At 33.5% G+C, this 23,096-nt stretch overlaps 1 long non-coding RNA gene across 1 annotated transcript; it reads left to right on the top strand.

Moving 5' to 3' along the window:
* Positions 1–21,401: 21,401 nt before the first annotated feature.
* On the top strand, positions 21,402–22,870 carry LOC136226881 (uncharacterized). Its single transcript, XR_010687880.1, has 2 exons — positions 21,402–21,633; positions 22,626–22,870. It is a non-coding gene; the product is annotated as an uncharacterized lncRNA (long non-coding RNA).
* The last annotated feature ends 226 nt before the right edge of the window (positions 22,871–23,096 follow it).

The raw sequence follows: 23,096 nt of genomic DNA, 5'->3' as shown, positions 1-23,096 counted from the left end.
TTTTGGCTTATATATGAGCTGAATATTAGTCAAAACGTTTGAGTGCCTTAAATTTGAGATACGTTTTGGTTGGCCGTGTAACTTAATTAATTTGCTGCTTTTTTGTTTTCAGACAACCATGATAGACATAAATAACTAGTGTTATCTTATGGTGAAGTATCTTTTCAATTAAAAGCACATTTTTTTGGTTATGACGTGTGTCATGGTAACGCCGCATGTTATTTGAGATTGTTTGCAATTAAGCTTTCAGATAACATAAATTTAGCAAAAAAATTCAGACGATACAAAAACAAATGTCTGTCAGATATCTTGTATCATGTCAAAGGGAAAATGGTGTGGTGTATGGATCAATTTGAAAACTAGTTTGTGAATATGGAGGCCCATGTAGAGTTCATGGAGAATGCAATGGCTGGATCGACTTCACTGTCCACTTGTGAGGTTGAGGTTAACAACTTGATGCAACAAGTGGCAGATGATTATGGTTAAGAGTTTCATAACTTGAAACTTTGTTTTTTTATTTCTTCTCGAGTTCATATAATAAGTTTGCGTTTCATGAATTTGCTTTTCAAACGAAGTATTGATTTTGAATATGGGGGTGTGGTTATTATCAAACTCATATTTTAACTTAACTGAATAGCAACATATGAGCTTTACTACAACAACTCTTTAGTTCGATCATGAACTTACAGTCAAAGGCCAATTTAATTTAGAATGAGCTTTTTTGGCCAATCTAATGTGCTTTCTTTTATAAATTTTATATATATATATATATATATATATATATATATATATATATATATATATATATATATATATATATATATATATATATATATATAGGGGAGGGATCAAGTGAGAACCTCCTCTTAGGTGAGGACACTTCCTTATAGTGAGAACACTCAAAACTACATCGTTTTGAGTATAAAAAATAAATAAAAAAAACTTGCTTCTCATAGGGTTCGAACCTTAAACCCTTCAATTACACTCCACACTGCTTACTGTTGGTCCCGTGTAACGTGACAATAATAGTTCCAAGGGGGGTTAGGAACTATTTAAAAAAATTCACTTAAGGGTGACTGTTAATTTTTACTTTAGACTTTCTTGAAGTCTTTTAGCACGGTGAAACTGAGTAGGTTATAGATACAAGCTTAGTCAACAGGTGACTAAGACTGAATCTATCCTTGAGTCAGAAAATATCACTTGCATCTATTCCTGAACTCAGCTTCTCAGTTCACTCAACTCAGCTTATGTTCTTTTTAGCGTTTAACTAGGCAATGTTATAGCAAACAATAATTTAAGGAGATAAGGGTTAGAAGGATATTACTCAGCAGACGTATCCTTGTTCGGCCTCTCCGCCTACGGCCAGTCCTCGGAATTCCTTCCGAGCTTTTTAAAATCCTCTACTGAGCTCTTTAAAGGTAGAGCACAAACCTTTTACAATAGAAAGTTGAGTATACAAGAGTACCTTCCTCTATTCCTCTACTCACTCCTATTTCTACCGCTGAGTACTATGACCGAGTACTCAGCTTCTCCTTTCTATACTTCTAGAAATGATAAGTGTTTGTTTTTCCTAAACAACAATTGCTAAGACACTTTAGATGATTTAGATCACTCTAGACTTTTACACAGAATTGGAATTGGTGTAAGATTTGCTTTGCTTTTCCCACAGAACTTCGAATATCAATTTGGTCAGCGTTTCGACTTGATTGAAGATCTGCATGGAATGAAGCGTTTGAGTTGCCTATAGTGACACTTGATGCACCGGTAATTTCGAATTTCGAAATAACCGTTGGAGGGAAACGGCTTCCTGTCGCTTTCACTCAGTACGTGCTCAGCGTCCTCGGCCAATCAAATTCCTGTATCTTCTGTCTTCGGCAATGCTCAGCAGCTTTCCGTCAGACAAGACAGAATGTCTCCACATTTATGGTAAAGTCTTCTAGACAGTTTTCTGCGTCTTTTGAACTTTACCCAAAGTAGAAATATTTTATCTTCAAGTTTATTCAGGTCAGCCGCTGACTTGACTTTCTTGTCGCTCAACTCAGCAGCTTCGTCTTGAAGCTTTTGGTCGAAGGCTTCTCGATCCTTCTCATTGCTGGGCTTGCGTTTTACTCAGTACGAACTGTGTTTTGATCTGCTTGGGCCGTGAGGCATTGATTCATTGACTTGGGCTTGACTTTCTTTTATGGGCCTTTGGGCCATTCAACTTAATGTCTTGTAAATTAAATAACTCAACATTGAACAAACACATTAGTATGAATAAATCAAAGCATTTAAATTTAATGTGTTTAGAATATTTTTCTCATGGATATTTAATTTTAAATAATTTTGTCAAATCAAAATCATCTGGAAAGGTGTTTCAACACTTACCACTAAGAAAATTACTTTTCTTGTGTATTATGTTGCGCTCTACTTAATATACCGCTGCCCTTGTAACTTCTATTGTTTAATATTTGACGCATGCACTTGTTAATATCGATTAAATATGCATAATAATGAATTATTAATATAAAAAAAGAAATGTGCATAATAATGAATTATTAATAGAAAAAAAAATCCAAGAACATGCTCCAATTTTTTATTTATTTAATTCCTTTATATTTTTTGTAATTTATGTTATATAAGAAAATATATTTTTTAAAACATACGTTAGAACATATATTTTAACTTTTTTTTAACAACATATAATTTAACTTTTAAAACACGAACTATGAAGTTTAGAACGTACGACATATTTTTTAGAATATACGTTATGTTTTTTAGAACATGAGTTATGTTTTTTCGAACATGAGTTATAAATTATATTTTTGGAACAAATGAAAAAACGATCCAGATATCTACTGCTTTTTTTAGAATATTATACTTAATTTTTGGAATACAAACTATAAACTTTAGAACATACGTTATGTTTTTTAGAACATGTGTTATGTTTTTTCGAACATGAGTTATAAATTATATTTTTGGAACAAATGAAAAAACGATCCAGATATCTACTGATTTTTTTAGAATATTATACTTAATTTTTGGAATACAAACTATAAACTTTAGAACATACCTTATGTTTTTTAGAACATACGTTATGTTTTTACAACATGTGTTATGTTTTTTCGAACATGAGTTATAAATTATATTTTTGGAACAAACGAAAAAACGATCCAGATATCTACTGATTTTTTTAGAACATTATACTTTAATTTTGGAACACAAACTATAAACTTTAGAACATACGTTATATTTTTTAGAACATATATTATGTTTTTTAGAACATGTTTTATGTTTTTTCGAACATTAGTCATAAATTATATTTTTGGAACAAATGAAAAAACGATTCAGATATCTACTGATTTTTTAGAACATTATACTTAATTTTTGGAACACAAACTATAAACTTTAGAACATGCGTTCTGTTTTTTAGAATATACGTTATGTTTTTTAGAACATGTGTTATTTTTTTTCGAACATGAGTTATAAATTATATTTTTGGAACTAATGAAAAAACGATCCAGATATCTACTGATTGTTTTAGAACATTATACTTAACTTTTGGAACACAAACTATAAACTTTAGAACATACATTATGTTTTTTAGAATATACGTTATAGTATTTAGAATATGAGTTATAAATTATATTATAGAACAAATGCAAAAATGATCCATATATTTATTGGTTTTTTTAAAACATTATACTTATTTTTTAGAATACAAATTATAAAGTTTAAAACATATGTAACAATATTTAGAACATCATCCTTAACATTTTAAAACATAAATTACAAAAATATAGAGGAATTAAATAAATAAGAAATTGGAGCATGTCCTTGGATTTTTTTTATTAATAATTCATTATTATGCATATTTTTTTCCTATTAATAATTCATTACTATGCACATTTAATCGATATTAATAAGTGCATGCGTCAAATATTAAAGAATAGAAGCTACAAGGGAAGTGGTATATTAAGCCGAGCGCAGCATAATACACAAGAAAAACAATTGTTTTAGTGGTAAGTAGTGTCGACTGTAATTGAAGGGTTCATGGTTCAAACCCCATAAGAAGCAGTGTTTTTTTTATACTCAAAACGACGTAGTTTTGACTGTTCTCACTATAAAGAAGTCTCCTCACCTAAAAAAGGGTTCTCACAAGAGCCCTCTCATATATATATATATATATAAGAGTTCATTTCAATCCAAATAAATTGACTACATATTTTAGGAAAAAAAAAATCTCAGACAAACCAAAAATAGTGGTCAGTATGCGGGAGCAGCGTTCCTTTTCTAGAGGATATAAATCCACTCGTAATGTGCGGAGATTCTAATTTCCAACGGATTTATGCACATCCGCATTTTTTTAATGAATAGTACCTATATCCCCGAACACTAGCAAATAAATATTGCACTAATAAGCAAAATATTACAATACAAACCAAAAACTTATATGATTTGGTTTGAATTTGCAAAACTATATCCAAAGTTTGTAAAGTGAAATTTGGAAACAAACTATGAATACTACTTCTTCTCATCTTCTCGGCTTCTTGACTTCCAATATGGGAATTAAAAAAAAAGATAAGTCATATTTCTACAAAAATAATAATAAGAAATGGGTTCTTTGTTCTTTATTAAAAAAAAAAAACCATAATACTAGAATTAGAAAAAAATCAACACAGTGCTGATGGAATTACAAAAGATTCAAAGTATAATAATACATTATTTAAAGAAAAGTGACAAAAGTGCCATAATATTTATAGTACACATGATATATTGAAATATAATCACTAATTAATCTTACATAGGACACATAAGGAGTATAATCTCATTTATTTTCTCAAAATATACAGTCTGCAAAATACTATTTTTAGCATACGCCACTGCATGGGGGATCGAGTCTACGAGAGCAAGATGCCAGTGGAGCTCCTCTCTCCTCACTGTTGGGTAATGTATAATTAATTAATAACAATATCAAAAAATATATGAATATACAACATTAAACAATATAAAATATACATATAATATAATATGCTTAACACAGCATTTCAATTAGTAATTACCATTCTATTTGGGAGGAAGAAGCCATAATAATTGCTGCCAACACAAACCAGAATAATAACCCCGAAAAAAAGCCTTTCATTTTTTCTGTAATGGCCTGCTGTTTCCTTCTCTTATCTTCTGCATGTCTTTTCTTCTATTTATACAAAAATTGACTACTAGACTAATATTTGTGCTTTCATTTCCAGGAAATAATGCAGCTATGTCTCTAATACTAAATTAATAAGTTTAATAAAAAAGTTTTACAACTACTTTTCTTTTGTTTTCTTTCTACGGGCGATTTCCAAAATATTTATATTCACTCTCTAAAAATAATATAAATAACTTAAGTTCAAAAAAGAAATATAAATAACTGATTAACTGATTAATTTAAGAGTCATTAATATATGTCATCTTTTCAAAATATTCCTCGTATTCACTCATTATTTAGTATTTTATTAATAGAGAGGATAGACACTTTTAGTGATTTGAAAAGTCGTTAAGAAGCTGTTTGAGCTGATTTTTAACTCTCTCTTTAAATTTTAACTTAACATTGTTTGGATGGAGTATAATTAAAGTAAGATAATGTAAGGTAAAGTAAATGAAGTTTATGAAATAAAAGGTAAGGTAAGTGATGATTTAACAATATAATTATATATAAAATTACTCTTATATTCTTTTATTTATATAAATAAAATAAAAAATAAAGAGTAATTCTGAAAGAAAAAAAAAATATTTATCATGATTCCTCTCCAATTTACTATGGTAGGTGAAGAACCTTATGTGCATTGTTGAAAAATCAAAGTAATAAAAAACTCTATTTGACTCTAATTTGACTCTTTTTCAAGTAATGTAATGAATGCACTAAAATCAATCAGCTCGTGTTAGAAGAAATTTAGGTAATCTATTATTATTATCAACTTTTGGATATATTACAAATTATTATATTGCAGAAATTTAGAATTTGTCGTGAAGTAGCCCCACTAATTCAAAGTGATTAGGTAATTAATTAGTAACTATACCCTAAAATAACATTAAAAACTCGTACATTAACTTTATGTGCATTTTTTAAAATTAAAGCAATAAAAATCTCTAATTAGACTTTTCCCAAGCAATGTGAATTCACTAAAATCCATCAGCCTCGTGTTAGAAGAAAGAGAGGGACCTGAGCTGCAATTTTCTGGAAATGAAACAATTCAATAAATCTCCCTAACATATTCCTTTTTTAACCGGATCGACATCGAACCGGTGTGATTATTGTCAGGGACGTCTTAAACTTTTTGGAACCCCTGTGCTAAATTTTTTTTATCAAACTTATTGAAGATTTGAATGAAGAATTACAAGTTACAGTAGGAAGAAGGAGCAAGTTTTCGAACTTGAGAGAGAAGAGGAAGAAGAAACGTTTGGGTTTCCTTTCTCGTAAACAAGAAATGAGTAAATGGGCAAGTATAGGAGAAGTAAAGTCTTTAAGTCTTTCAAACACGCAAGAGTCAATTATCCAGGGGCACATGCGTCTTTTCGCACATGCTAGGGGCAGTTTCGTCCTTTCCAAGGCTGTGATATATTCTAGAAGAGCTTCATCAACACATCATGCTCCTTGGCACACTTGATCACTCCACAAATGCATCTCCTCCATTAATCTTAAACCTTTAAGATCAATGGTTCAAATTAGGACACTTGTCATTTCTTTTCCTTAGCCACCAAGTTTACTTGATGAACAACCTAGACATTAGAATATAAATGTAATAGTTAGGAGCTTTTATTTTTAATGAGAATTAAAGGGTTAATGATATTATTACCTCATTCAAATTAATATGGTATCAGAGCGAAACTGAAGTTTATCCTTGAGTAAACTTCAATGGTTGTCCCCGTAATCAATACCGGCAGCCCCTACCATCTTCCGCCGAATGAAACTTCGGCGTTATCCCTCGTCTCACAAGAACTCTCCGGGCCTAACTACCACCAATGGTCTCGAGCCGTCAAGGTTGCTCTTATGTCCAAAAACAAGTTTGCATTTGTTGATGGAACCATCAAGGCACCAGCTTTGGATGATCCGATGTACAATCAATGGGAGAGATGCAACAATATGGTTATCTCGTGGATAAACCATGCCATCTCACCATCCATTGCTCGTAGCGTCATGTGGCTGGAGAAGGCAGAGCAGATATGGGCGGATCTGAAGAAGCGCTTTGCTTAGGCAGACTCCTTAAGGATTCTGGAGCTTCGACGTGAAATCCACAGCCTGAAACAAGGTAATGGAAGTGTCACTGAGTATTACACCAATCTAAAAATACTTTATGATGAGTTATTGAACCTACGACCTATGCCACACTGTACCTGTCGAACGACGTGTGGTTGCGGTGCGTTCAAAACCTTGAGAGATCAACAGGACGCGGATCAAGTGATCACATACTTGCAAGGATTGAATGAATCCTATTCCACCATATGCTCCCAGATACTCCTCATGGAGCCTTTGCCATCGCTCAACAAGGTCTACGCCTTATCCACTCAACATGAACGGCAGATTGGCTTTGTACCTGTCAAGCAAACAGAGGGAAATGAAGGAAATCTATTTGTAGGCTTCACACAAGGAAGGCAAAATGGTAACCGCAAAAACCCGAGGTATGCAAACAAGAAAAATGGCAAAAATACATCCTTGTGCATTTTTTGTGGAAATACAGGACACACTGAAGATATCTGTTTCAAGAAACATGGTTACCCACCAAACTATGGAAATAGAAACAAAGGAGGTCCCTTCAGAACTAACCAACCCAAGGCCAACTCAGCAATTAATCAGGGCAGAGACAACGGGGACTCGGGCGAAGAGGACAATAGGTAGACAAACGCAAAACCATTCACTCTAACCAAAGACCAGTATCAGATGCTTGTTGCCCTATTGCCACTGAGCCATTCAGGAAAGGCCCCAGCCTCAGGCAGCAGCGTCAACACCTTTGTCAAGGGAGACAGTTCTGGTAAACGCCTAAACCTTAATCTTGCTCCATCATGTTGGATAATAGACACTGGGGCTACGGACCACATCATTTGTGACACAAAATTATATTCCTCATGCACGAAAATAGACAAATGTTGGGTAAATCTGCCTAACGGTGAAAAGGTTAAGGCAGAATATGTTGGTACTGTGGTTCTAAGTCCGCAACTTATCTTGCACAATGTTCTATGCATACCTGCCTTTGATTACAACCTCATATCAACTAGTAAACTACTTGATACTGGTGAATTATGCATCGTGATAACCGGGTCTGTGTGTGTGATACAGGACACAACAAGTGGGAAGAGGATTGGCTTGGCTAGAGAGCGTGAAGGCCTTTATTATTTAGATTACCCATTGCCTAGTAGTTCTGTTTTTTTCAATTAAAGCAAATGTATGGCATCAGCGTTTTGGCCATCCCTCCTACGAGAGGATGAAGGGCCTCAACTTACCTTGTAATGATTTTGATTCATCAAAAGGAATGCCATGCGACATTTGTCAAAAAGCTAAACAGAAAAAAATCCCATTCTCAAACAGTCATACCATAGCAAAACAATGCTTTGATTTAATACACGTAGACATATGGGGCCCCGGTAATAGAATCACACTCTAGCAAGCGTTATTTCCTAACCATACTCGATGACCATAGCAGGTATACATGGGTAACATTAATGCAAACAAAGGGGGAAGCAAGCACAGCATTACAACAGTTCTGCACATATGTTAAGCGACAGTTTAACAAAGATGTGAAGGTTATTAGAACGGACAATGGCCATGAGTTCATCATGAGGGATTTCTACAACGAAAAAGGAATCATTCATCATACATCATGCCCAGAGACACCGCAACAGAATGGAAGAGTGGAGAGAAAGCATCTAGACATTATGAACACTACGAGGGCCCTCATGTTTCAAAGTTCATTGCCCAAGGAATTCTGGCCAGAGGCCGTCAGTCATGCAGTCTATCTCATAAACAGGTTACCTTTGGCACCAATCCAGGGCAGACACCTTACCAAAGGGTGTATGGGGAGAAAAGCAACACAGAGGACCTCAAGATATTCGGGTGTTTAGCTTATGCATCATCACTGGATAGACACAAGAGCAAATTCACTGAAAGGGCAATCAAATGCGTTTTCATGGGATACCGACTCGGCACAAAGGGGTTTAAACTCCTAAATTTAAACACTAACATGTTGTTCTTTTCCAGGCATGTCAGGTTTTTTGAACAATGCTTTCCTTTTTCGGAAGCCAAACAAGGAACAGAGAATTTCTGTAGTGAAGAAGAACTAGACTCTCTACACATTGCATCCATGACAGATGATGAAGATGAGACCTCAGACACAGAAACACAAACAGAGATTCAAAACATCATGCAACATGTAGATGCAACACAGATAGAAAATCATGAGCCCATAGAAACACAGTTCACAAATAATCAGGCAATCCGGGAAAGACCACAAAGAACCAGACGGGCGCCAACTTATCTGAGAGACTGTCATTTAGCCTTGGCTCAAGGATCATCATTGCCTTGCTCGACAAACTCTCCGCATGATCTTTCCAAGCATCTTTCATACGGGAAACTCTCAACGGCTAAGAGAGTTTTCTCTCTTAATCTTGCTTGCCACAAGGAACCTGCATCATATCAAGAGGCTAAGTTAGATCCTAACTAGACTAAAGCTATGAATAATGAGCTCGCGGCTCTGGAATCTAACCAAACATGGGGCCTAGTTACCTTACCTGAGGGAAAGCGGCCCATAGGATGCAGATGGGTTTACAAAATCAAGCATAAGGCGGATGGGAGCATCGCAAGATATAAGGCTAGGCTCGTGGCAAAGGGGTATACTCAGCAGGAGGGAGTCGACTTCACAGCCACCTTCGCACCTGTTGCAAAATTTACGACCATTAGAATGCTTCTGACCTTAGCGGTAAACAAAGATTGGCACATACATCAACTAAACATAGACAACGCTTACTTACATGGAGATTTGAGCGAAGACGTCTACATGGCCCTGCCTCCAGGGATTGAACCACAACACAGCAGACAAGTTTGCAAACTCAACAAAGCCCTGTATGGGCTCCGGCAAGCTGGATGACAATGGAACGCTAAACTAACAGCAACCATCAAACAGATTGGGTTTACACAGTCTGTTGCAGACCCATCATTGTTTACCAAGAGGGAGGCAGGCCACACGACAGCCATTTTAGTGTATGTTGATGATGTTATATTGGCAGGAAGTGACATGCATGCCATTTCTCAGGTCAAGAGGCACCTAAACGACACCTTCAGTATCAAGGACATGGGCACCATCCACTATTTTCTTGGTTTTGAATTTTCTCGCAGCAAGCATGGCCTCCACATGTCACAGAGAAAATACACGTTAGAGCTGTTGCAAGAGATGGGGTACGTCGACTGTAAACCAGCCTCGTCCCCAGCATTACCAAATCATAAGCCAAGTCAAAATGAGACATTGCTACCAAACAACACATCATACAGACAACTTATTGCAAATTATTATACCTTACGCATACAAGACCAGATCTTTCCTTCATAGTAAATCAATTATCACAACATCTTGTGCAACCAACAACGGATGACCAAAATAAAGCTCAGAGGGTGTTACGTTACCTCAAGGGGACGATAGGCTTAGGGCTCTTCTTCCCGGTACTCAACGACCTCCAATTACAGGCCTTTACGAATTCCGATTGGGGAACTTGCACAGAAACAAGAAGATCGGTGACCGGATATGCGGTTTTCCTTGGATCCGCCTTGATCTCATGGAGATCAAAGAAGCAAAACACGGTATCACGTTCTTCATCGGAGGCGGAGTACCGCGCCATGGCGTCCACCTCCTGCGAGCTCCATTGGCTCACGAATCTCCTCCGGGATCTCCACTCACCGCCAGAATCAGCCTCTCTCCTCTTCTGCGATAACATATCGGCCATGCATATTGCCTAGAATCCCGTTTTCCATGAGAGAACGAAACATATTGACATCGATTGTCACGTTGTCCGTGAAAGAGTTCAAGCAGGCTTCATCCGACTCATGCCCATCCCGTCGGCTTTACAGCTCGCCGATTTGTTTACAAAGGCGCAACATGCACCACAGTTGCGATTTCTATTAAGCAAACTAGGCTTGAAGAATCAATACCAAGTCTAGTTTGAAGGGGAGTATTGAAGATTTGAATGAACAATTACAAGTTACAGTAGGAAGAAGGAGCAAGTTTTCGAACTTGAGAGAGAAGAGGAAGAAGAAACGTTTGGGTTTCCTTTCTCGTAAACAAGAAATGAGTAAATGGGCAAGTACAAGAGAAGTAAAGGCTTTAAGTCTTTCAAACACGCAAGAGTCAATTATCCAGGGGCACATGCGTCTTTTCGCACATGCTAGGGGCAGTTTCATCCTTTCCAAGGCTGTGGTATATTCTAGAAGAGCTTCATCAACACATCATGCTCCTTGGCACACTTGATCACTCCACAAATGCATCTCCTCCATTAATCTTAAACCTTTAAGATCAATGGTTCAAATTAGGACACTTGTCATTTCTTTTCCTTAGCCACCAAGTTTACTTGATGAACAACCTAGACATTAGAATATAAATGTAATAGTTAGGAGCTTTTATTTTTAATGAGAATTAAAGGGTTAATGATGTTATTACCTCATTCAAATTAATAAAACTCTTAATATTTAATAGAATTTTGTATTAAGAAAAATATAAAAAAGAAATGAATGAATGGTAAGGTTGTGAATTTTGAATTGTTAAATATCTAAATCACATATGCGCTCAATATAGTGAAACGGTGTAAATAGATCTTATTATATTATATTATTATTTTTTCAATTTAAGCTAATATCTATATTTGACTAAGCATATGCCTTATATTTTGGGACTCTTATACTTTTGAGGCTCGTGCAGAAAGACTCCTTGCCAGGGCCGTCTTAAACTTTTTAGGTTGAACGATAAGGTTGTGAATTTTCAATGGTTGAATTTTAGGTTAAACTTTTGGGACCCTTAATATTTAAAAGAATTTTGTATTAAAATTTCTTTTTAAAATAGAAAAAGAAATGAATGAACGATAAGGTTGTGAATTTTCAATGGTTATCTAAATTACAAATGCACTCAATGTAGTGAAAGGGTGTAAGTAGATCTTAATTATATATATATATATATTTTCTTTTCAACGTAAGCTAATATCTATTGATTAAGCACGTCTCAAATTTTGGACCCCTTATAATTTTGAGGCCCTGTGCAGAATGGCTCCTTACACACCCTCATCTACCCCCCTGATTATTGTTATATTTATGGTAGTACGAGAAGAAAGACTCCTCAATAATAAATTATTGATAAGAAATGAAATAAGGAAGAGTAGAGAGATGTTCTCTATTAATAGAGAGGATAGACTCTTAGGGGGCGTTTGGTTCGCATATGGGTAATAAAATGGAATCAAGAAAGGGAAACAAGAAGAAAAGAATGGAATGACCCTGAATTCCTTTCTTTGTTTGTTTCAGTTCCACAAAGGAAATGGTATACACATAGTTCCCTTTCTGGTTGTTTGGTTCAAATGAGGTGATAAACTAGATTTGTATTTTTAACAATAATTTATATACAATAATGTCTATATTAATAAATTAATCAAAATGTAAAGATAAGAATGAAAATCAATTTATTCAACTATTAAAATCAAAAGACGATGAAACTGAAGAAACAGAAATAAAATAAATCAAAGAAAATGGATAAATATTTTATTTTAAAAATAAAATAATTATTTTAAAATAATTAAAAATAAATACCAAAATCGAATAATATGATAAAAGAAAAATATTTGTCAAAATTATTTTTCAAGATAAAAAATAAAAACAAATAAGTATAAGGATCAAAAGTGAGATCAGTCTAGGGATAAAAAATAAAAATAAATAAATATAAGGATCAAAATAAAAATAAAAAAGTAAAAATTAGTCAAAAAAATATTTTTAGAAATAAATAAATAAATAATATATAAGTATAAGGATCAAAAGTGAAATTAATCCAATGATTAAAAAAGTAAGAATAAATAAATATATGGACCAAAATAAAATTAAAAACAAAATAGAGACAAATGAAATTTTATAAGGAGAGTAAATGTTTAAATTAGTGAGAAAGAGAGGAAAAGGAATGGAAAACCTTAGCGAGGTTTTTGTTAGAAGGGATATAGGAGGTGGGACAGGGATAAAAAAAACACGAGATAAGTTATCCCGTGTTTGTTTAGGAGATAGAAGAGTGAGATGGATGATAGATAAGCTTCTTATCTCTCAAATCCTATACCCAGGAGGGGGGTGGTATAAGGAGGTGGGATAAGCTCCTGCGATTTTAATAGGATGGAAAAGTCCATCTTATCCCTCAAATTAATGTTATGTAATTTAAATAAGATTAAAATAGTAAAATATATTATTTTATTCTTATCCCTATCACACATACCAAATATTGAATAATAATCCTGACTATCATATTTTTATCCTTATCGCAACCATCTATCTTTATCCATATCTCAACCTTTATCCATATCCCTATCCCAATAGAATACCAAACGCCCCGTATGGGGTTGGGGGGAATAAGATTAGAGGAGTTAGGGGTAAACCAAAACTAAAAAAGGCAAAGAGAATGATTGAATTGATAAAACAAACACCAATAAACCTCATCATTCCCTTACCCTTTTTCTGAAACCCCTAAACAAACGACCCCTTAGTTATTTAAAGACCCATTAAGAAACTGTTTGAGCTGATTTTTAATTCTTTCCTTTTTAAATTTTAACTTAGAACTTATATGGATGGACTTGTAATTAAAGTAAGAGGTCTGTGAAAGGAAGAAGCCATAATAATTGCTGCCAACACAAACCAGAATAATACCACAAAAAAAAAAGCCATTCATTTTTTGGTTATAATGGCCACTAAAATTGACCAGTTGACTAATATTTGTGGTTTCATTTCCAGGAAATATTGCAGCGCCGTCTCTAATATTCAATTAATAAGTTTAATAAAAAATGTTGTACAACTACTTTTCTTTTCTTTCTGCAACCATTTCTAAAATACTCTAAGACACTCTCCAAAATATTTTTTACAGTTTGAATTAAAGTTTTTACAGTTTTTTATTGTCATATTACACATTCAAAACTATTGACAGTGAAAAATATAAATTTCGAATGCATGTGCAATGAATAACAGTCTGTTAATTGAATTTTATGTTCAAAATTACTTTTTTTTTATTATCAAGAGCTTAATGAGACAAAAAATAAATGATCAGTGACTTAATGCATCCAAATAAAAGATCAAAGGCTTAATAAACTAAAAATTGAAAGATCAAGAGTCTAATGATGTTTTTTTCCTTTTTCGTTATTCTAATTATTTTTTCTGTTAAATTTATTTAATTTTTCTAACATACTGATATTTTTGTTATATTTATAATTTAACATTTAGATATAGACTTCATAGGAATAAAATTTTATGTTTGAAATTTCAAGCTTAACATATAAATTTTGAAGATTTACAATTTAGCCTACATAGTTTAAGAGATTACTCATTTTAATTCTTTTTTTTTCAGCCCATAAAAACTTAATTTTAAATGTTTTTATTTTGTAATTTTTTTTTGGTAGAAAAAGGAAAGGAAAAAACAAACAAAAAACAACTACCTTGGGATTAGCCTGGGGAAGCTAACCCCAATCCTATCTTCTAAAAGAAGAGGAGAGAGAAAGACATGGGAAACAGAAAGGGTAGTAACACCTAACATCCCCTCATGGCCAGCCGCCGCCAAGCGATCCGCGATACGGTTCTGGTCTCTGAAAATGTGACTGAACTCTAAGCTCTCAAAGGAGGAGCAAAGCCTTTTAATCGCTTTGATAAGGTTGCGGCTATTAAGACCCATATCATGATTTTCAGAAATCATATTGATGACCTCCATATTATCAGACTCCACAGAAAGCCTCTTCACACCCAGCCTTTTACCAAGTTTGATGCCAGTGAGAATGCCCCAGAGCTCCGCTGAGAAGGAAGAACCCAACCCCAAATTCTGGGTGAATCCAGAAAGCCAGGCGCCCCCCACATCTCTAAGAACACCTCCAGCGGCAATCTTACCATTGCTGAGACAGGAGCCATCAGTGTTCAGCTTCACAACCCCCTCTCTCGGCCTGCTCCAACTCACAAGGTGGACATCACTACTCTGGAAAGATCTGGCAAGAGACTCACCTTTGAAACTATCAATAATAGAGGAGAGTTTCTTCAAGAAGCGCTCAGCTAAGTTAGGCAAAAGCACAGCTTTATTATCAAAAATCTCCTTGTTTCTCCATTTCCAAACTTGGTGACAGATAATGGCAAAGAAAATGTCCCCATGCTCCATATAAGACAATAACTTTCCCCTAATACCATCAGAGAACCAGTCGTTCACTGAATGGGACATGAAGGAAGAGAAAGTATGTTGTGGGAGAATTTTCTTCCAAACCTTTTCACTCTTAGGGCAATCCCTAAGAGCATGGCACAAAGATTCAATATGGCCTCTACATCTACCGCAAGCTCCAGAGGTCGCCAAATGCCTTCTGTACCTATCTGAGTTAGTAAGTAACCTGTCTTTAACGTCCAGCCACAGGAAGCTCCTCATACTGTAGGGGACTTTAAGGGACCAAATGGTCTTCCAAATATCCGAGGGATTATCAGTCCTGTTAAGGGAAAAAGCTTCAAAGGCAGATTTGCAAGAATAAACTCCATTGTTAGTCAGCGCCCAGCAATGCCTATCCATATCTTCCTCTTGATTACTCACCTTCACTCCTCTAATTCTAAGGAGAGTCTCAAGGCTAAAGAAAGAATCAAACTTAGGCCAAATCCAGTCCCCTTCAGAGTCCACCACATCGGCTAACCTCCAGTTGTGGATATCACTAGGCGGGGGGGAAGTACACACATCCACTAAAAGTTTATCCCTAATCCAGGTATCAAACCAGAAGCTAATGGACTTACCATTACCCACCTCCAGACCAACCCCCGAGCAGAACTCGGCAAATATGGCGCTAAGCCCTTTCCAGAGGAAGGAACAATTGACAACTCTCTTTTTAGGGCCCCCGAAGATCTTATCTTTTCAATACTTACCACAAAGAAGGCGAACCCAGAGAGAGGAGGGGCATTGCCATATACGCCAAAGGAGTTTCATTAATAAAACTTTATTATTGTCCTTAGCTTTCCTAATGCCCAAACCACCAGAATCTTTGGGCTGACAAACCTCACTCCAAGGCACTAGATGGATCTTTCTTCCCTCCGCAGCTTCCCCCCACAGGAATCTACGGTTAATCTTATCAAGATCATTAAGCACAGGATCCGGAAGCTGACAAGCCTGCATGATGTGAATGGGAGCTACAAAATTAACTGATTGAATTAACTTCAGGCGGCCAGCGAGAGAAAGAGTCTTGGCTTTCCACGTGGCACACTTCGTATTGGCTTTATCCAAAGTATCTTTAAAGGAAAATTTAGACACTCTCTCACTGTGGAGGGGAACACCTAGATACTTCCGAAGAGAATTAGTAAGAGGAATACCAGACAGATCACTTAATCTTTTACAAACTCTTGGATTCATATTCTTAGAGCACATCATCCTAGATTTCTGGATATTAAGTTTCTGACAGAGGCCGAACAAAAACAATCAAGAATATCCATAATGACACTCAACTGCTCCTCATTACCTTCCAGAAGGATAAGGACATCGTCTGCAAAGAATAAGTGAGTCACCTGGGGACAGAAGCTATTGATAGCCACCGAGTGGAAACTCCCAAAATCAATAGCATCTTGAATCAGGTGAGATAACCTCTCCATAGCAATAACGAAAAGGAAGGGACTAATAGGATCACCCTGACGGATGCCCCGGCCCGGAAAGAACTCCTCCAACATATCCCCATTCACCATAACTTGAAACACAGGAGAAGAAATACAAACCTTAATTAGCTTTCTCCAGCTGTCCGGGATCCTAGCTCTCTCCAGACTCCCCATCAGGAAATTCCAATTGATACGGTCATATGCCTTCTCCAAATCCAGCTTCAGAGCCACAATGCCTTTCTTCCCTTTCCTAATCTTCATCGTGTGGACCATCTCTTGGGCAATCACCACATTATCCATCATTTGTCTACCGGGTACAAAACTACCCTGATTCTGACAAATGATCTCCAGAAGAATGCCCCGGATTCTATTAGCCACAATCTTTGTAACCATCTTATAAAGAACATTACAAAGACTGATGGGTCTCATATGCAAAAAGGAAGAAGGCTTATCAATTTTAGGAATAAGAACCAGGAGGGTTCTATTAACCAGCTCAATATCCTTAGAACCATTGAACACACCTATGATAAAATCATAGATACCCTCCTTCACCACCTCCCAATGCTTATGGTAAAAGCCAGTAGGCAGACCATCAATCCCCGGAGCTTTAGACGCCCCAATGCTGAAGATGGCTTGGTCTATCTCTTTTCGGGAAATAGGGTGAAAGGCACTCTGACTGCTTTCCTCACTGATCAGAGGAAAGGTAGCCACAGAGAGAGCCCTCTCCAGCTGGACAGGATCCTCTTTGAACAGATCCTTATAGAACTCTAGAGCCAAATTTCGAATCACCTAGGTTGCATTTTTATTGTTTATATTTATAATTTAATTTGAATTAATTATTTTAAATATAAATATATATTAGTTAGTAGACGGAGTGAGGTGGGCTGGGCTTGAAAAACAGTTTTCTTACATTGGTCTAGCCTTAATCGAGTCCAATGTAAATACATTAAAACCTCTATAAATTAATACGCGATAAATTAATAAACTCTTTAAAATAATAATTTCTTCTGGTCCTGATTTGGACCAGTTCAAAAAATGATCAATTTTAATAAATTAACAAGATAATAATTTTCTGAAACAACTCTTTATAAATACATTCTATTATTACCTCTATAAATTAATAATTTCTCAAATACATATGCGAAATATATATATATATATAGATATACATACTTAGGATAATTTAGCAAAAATATGAATCTATAGTATTTTGATTGACATCCATTGGATTGCGCTAACCAAGCTGACCAATCATTCCCTCAAATTCATGAATGTCTTTAGTGGTTGCTTCCTCTAAATTCGTTGTGACAGATTCATAAAAAGTCCTATTTTTTTGTATGATTTGAAACAACATTCCATATAAATTTATATAGTAATTCATTAACTATGATACATTGAATATTTTTAACATAAATACAATGAATTTCCAAGTTCAATTAACTTATATAATGCACCATTGTAAAAAAAAAAACTTATATAATGCACATTTAATTTTATTTGTTCATTGATTTTAGACAAAAACTTTATTTAAATTAGTAATTTAAAGTTTATTTAAAAAAAAATTAAAATCACTCTATAAATTAATAATTAATAATTTATTGATTAATTAATAACTCTCTAAATTAATAAAATTCTATGGTCCTAACATTATTAATTTATAGAGGTTTTACTTTATAATAAGTCTGATTGGGTTTGTACAAGATAATTTAGTATAAAATTCGATTAGACCTGATCTAGCTCATCCATGAACAAATCTACTCACGAGTAACAGATCGTAATGAAAAAAAGAATAGCAAAAACTAAAATAAAAAGTATAATGTGTTTTGTGTGTTGGACAAAAGAAATTAAAAAGCCAAATGTTTCGTCAAATTTAAGAATATTATGTATTTAAATCTATTTTGAAATTAAAAAAAATAAAAAAAATAAAATTAGAACCAACTGATTTGCAATTAGTGCAGAATACATGAACATAATCGAGCCGAGCCGAGCTTTGGCATGCTCAAACTCGGTTCAACTCATTAGAAAATAAATGAGCTCGAGCCGAGCTTTCGAGTTGTTTTGAGTCCAAAATCCTTTTTAAAATTGAGTTAACTTATTATTTTTTTTTTAGGAAATGGAATTGGAAATGGAAGAGATGGAGAGAGAAAAATTTAGAAAAAAAAATCAAAGTAAATACTTCCTTTTATTCTTGGCTTAAAGCACTTTTTGACCATGACCTATCCAAAATTTGTGTATTTAGCTCCTGACCTATTATTTGGTCATTTTTGGCCCCTAACCTATCAAATTAGATAAAATCCAACCCATATTGAATGAAAAATTAACTGTGTTGAAAAATTAACAGCAGTAATCAATACAAAAATGACACATGATACATAAATAAAGTTAATTTTCACTCTATCGGAACACTAGAAAAGTTTTTAGGATTTTTTTACTATGTAAAATAGTTACTATTGTCATCTCTAGTTGAAAATTAATTTTATTTATGTGTCATGTGTCGTTTTTGTATTGGTGACTGTTGTTAATTTTCTAACAAAGTTAATTTTCCATTCAATATGGGTTGAATTTTATCTAATTTGATAGGTCAGGGACCAAATGTGACCAAATAATAGATCAGGGGCCAAATGCACAAATTTTGGATAGGCAAGGGCCAAAAGGTGCTTTAAACCTTTATTCTTAGGTATTTTATGATTATTCATGATCCTTGGAAAAGACAATTTGTATTAAATGCTACAAATTTACGTTTTTCATAACAATAACAATAAAAATCAACAAGAAAAAGAAAAAAAAAATCTATGTAGAATTACTTAAGGTTAGAATGGACCTTTTAACTAATAAAAAAAAAGGGTAAAGTTCAAATAAAACCCATGTGGTTTCACTAATTTTCAGATAAAGGACTGTGATTTATTTTTTTGTCAAAACAAGGATTGAGGTTTCAAACTTGGATTAATGCTATTAAAACCATCTTTAACGACCTGAAAATGAAAATTTTCAAGAATTAAAGTTGTTCAATGTCATATTTTCTATGGAACTGCATTTTCGATTTTCGAAAATCATCTTTTTTTGAATTTTCTCTCTCTAAACATCAACTTTTTCTCTCTTTACCAAACATCACCTAAACAATCTCAAAATAAAAAAAGTTGAAGAATTAAAGTTGCTTAAAATATTAGTAGTTCTTAAAATATATCATTTTTGAAGTCGTCCAAAGTGATTTTAATAGTATCAATAGAAAAAGTGCTTATTTTATTAAAGTTAAAAACCTCAATCTTCGTTTTGACAAAAAGTAAACCACAGTCCTTTATCTGAAAATTAGTGAAACCACAAGGGTTTTATTTGAACTTTACCCTAAAAAAATTTCTAACCCTTCTATCCCCTAATTTCCTATCCAAATAGATGAGTCATTCTATCCTCTAAATTCTTTTCCAAATAGATGGATAGAAATTTAGAGGATAGAATAGATACAAATTTGTTTTATTAGTTAAAGAGACTATTCTTGTTTTTGGTATGGTGTTAAATAGACTATTCTAACCTTAAATAATTCTATATGGATTTTTTTATTTTTCTTTAATTTTTATTGTTAAAAAAAACCGTGACTTTGCAATATTTAATATAAATTGTATTTTCCAAGAATGATTAATTAAAATCATAAAATGCGTATGTTTAAAAAAAAATCAAAAAATGCCTAACAATAAAAGGAAGCATTTACTTTGAATTTTTTTCTTAATTTTTCTTTTATTATTTACTACTTTGAATTAGACCTCGTCATGGACCGATGAGCCCGCCCGCCCGTCCCGAGCCCAGGCCCATTTATCCGGACTTGAACAAATAAAATTAGTGTCAGGCCCGGTCCAAGCCCGATTAAGCCCGCCTATTAAATGGGCGAGCCTGGGCTATGTAAATATCCGCCTATTAAATGGGCTTGGACGGGCGGGCTTGGGATTCTTTTTTAGACTCGAGCCCGCCCGAGCCCGAGCCCGACTATATTAGTGTGGGCTAGGATTGGGCTTGGGCTTATCAGATTTAATCACAAGCCCGACAAGCTCGGTCCGAGCCCGGCCCGAGCCCTGCCCATGCCGAGGTCTACTTTGAATTTCAAAAAAACCTAGTCTAATTCGTTTTTCCACGGATTTTTTTAAGGAAAACATTCTTTTCACTTATTAGTTGGTTTGAATAAAAAAAAAATCTATGTTTCTTCTTTTATTATTTTTTTTTGGCAAAAAGTATCATTAGGTCCTTGATCTTTCAATTTTTTGTTCATTAAGCCCTTAATCTTTTATTTGAATACATTACGCCCCTGCTCATTTATTTTTTGTCTCATTAAGCCCTTGATCACCAAATTAGTAAGTTGTGAATATCTAATTCTGTTAAAAATACGTTATTAACTTCATCTCTATTTGAAATTATTAAAAAAATATTTTTTACCCACATTACACATTCAAAACTTTTAAGCCTATATTAATATTATTTTACTTGGATCCTAAGTTGATACTTTCTTAAAAACCATAGACTATTTCGGTGTCTTAACCTTTTTTGGAAATGGTCATAGAAAGAAAAGAAAAGTATTTGTAAAACTTTTTTATTAAACTTATTAATTGAGTATTAGAGAGGATGCTGCATTATTTCCTGGAAATGAAACCACAAATATTAGTCAACTGGTCAACTTTTTTTTTTATATATATAAATAGAAGAAAAGACTTGCAGAAGAGAAGGAAGCAGGACATTACAGAAAAAATGAAAGGCTTTTTTTTGGTGTTATTATTCTGGTTTGTGTTCGCAACAATTATTATGGCTTCTTCCTCTCAAACAGATTGGTAATTACTACTAATTGAAATGCTGTGTTATCAATAGTATGTTGTTTGGTTCATATGTTCTTGTTAGCTAATATTTACTAATATTACCCGTGAGTATTAGATATTAGTTGATTTATATGCTATAAAAACCGCTCTTTTCAATTATTATCAAACATTTTGTTATCTCTCATTTTGAAATAAAAGAAAAAAATAGCTACCAAAAATGGAATCAAAATAAATAACTTGTTAAAACATCAATAGTAAAATCTATAATATATAAAATAGGGACAGATCACTTGGGCGTAGGGGATGGCAGCCCTCTAATCTGGAGTCATTTTGATATTGCAGCATTTTGCTTTCTAATTCCTTTTTACTCTTTTATCTTTTATTGCATATATATGAATTGGGTTATTGGATGGCTTTTTACATGGAAATCAGAAATAGATATAAAATTATAATATCCATTTATTTATATATCATAAATAAAATATAATTTTATATTCTAATTAAAAAAATTTAGACTCCAATTTATATATTTTAACTCTAAAAAAATATCCTAATTATATAATTTATAAACCTTAAAATATATTTAAAATAAAAATTTACATAGTTTGATATAATCAAAATTATTACTTGACATAGTTGTAGATAATTTTTAAGAAATGAATATCTATGTAAAGTTCCCTAATTTTTTTTATGTTTTTATTTGATTTTATTTTCTAAATTATTATTAATAATTATTATTACTACTGTTTATATAAATTATATAATTTACATAATTTATATATAATATAAATAAGAATCAAATAGTAATTGTTTTAAATGGATAGTATTAAGCATAATGTCTTTGTAAATTACATTATCATGTTTTAATATCACTTTGAGATTAAGCATATTATATTATACGATATATTTTTATATCGTTTAATGTTGTATATTTTATGTTGTTTAATGTTGTATTATATTCATATATTTTTTATATTGTTATTAATTAATTATACATTACCCAACAGCAACAGCGAGGAGAGAGGAGCTCTACCGGCATTTTGCTATCGTAGACGCAATCCCCCATGCAGCGGGGGATGCAAAAAGTAGTATTTTGCAGACGGTGTACTTTGAGAAAATAAATGAGATTATACTCCTTATATGTCTTATGTAAGATTAATTAGTGATTATATTTCAATATGTCATGTGTATCATAAATATTATGGCACTTTTGCCACTTTTCTTTAAATAATGTATTATTATACTTTGAATCTTTTGTAATTCCATCAGCACTATGTTGATTTTTTTCTAATTCTAGTATTATGGTTTTTTTTTAATAAAGAACAAAGAACCCTACTTAAATTGGCCTCAGCATGTAAAGGTTGAAGCCATGTTGATTTATTATTATTATTTTTGTAGAAATATGACTATCTTTTTTAATTCCCATATTGGAAGTCAAGAAGCCAAGAAGATGAGAAGTAGTATATTACATAGTTTGT

The sequence above is a fragment of the Euphorbia lathyris genome, chromosome 4, assembly GCF_963576675.1.
Source record: "Euphorbia lathyris chromosome 4, ddEupLath1.1, whole genome shotgun sequence".
Lineage (NCBI taxonomy): Eukaryota > Viridiplantae > Streptophyta > Magnoliopsida > Malpighiales > Euphorbiaceae > Euphorbia > Euphorbia lathyris.
This window is presented reverse-complemented; position numbering and strand designations above follow the sequence as displayed.